Raw genomic sequence first — 279 nt, forward strand, 5'->3', positions numbered from 1 at the left:
TTTTTTTTTCCTCTTACTCATCTCTCTATTATCATCCTGCTACCTTCTCTCCCTCTCCTTAACTCAAAAACATGGACCTAAACGAAGCATTTGTAATCGTACTCATATCTCTGCTTTCCTCTCCTGGCGCATGTACTTACGTAGAATATAAAGTTTAATATGACATCTTCAGTGGAGATATGAGGTATCTTCAGAAAATGGAACAGAAGCAAGGGAAAAGGAAATGAGGAAGATTAGTGAGAGATGAACGAGTAATATCTTCGAAGATTTGTGTGTAAG

This window comes from Penaeus monodon, chromosome 30, assembly GCF_015228065.2.
Source record: "Penaeus monodon isolate SGIC_2016 chromosome 30, NSTDA_Pmon_1, whole genome shotgun sequence".
Lineage (NCBI taxonomy): Eukaryota > Metazoa > Arthropoda > Malacostraca > Decapoda > Penaeidae > Penaeus > Penaeus monodon.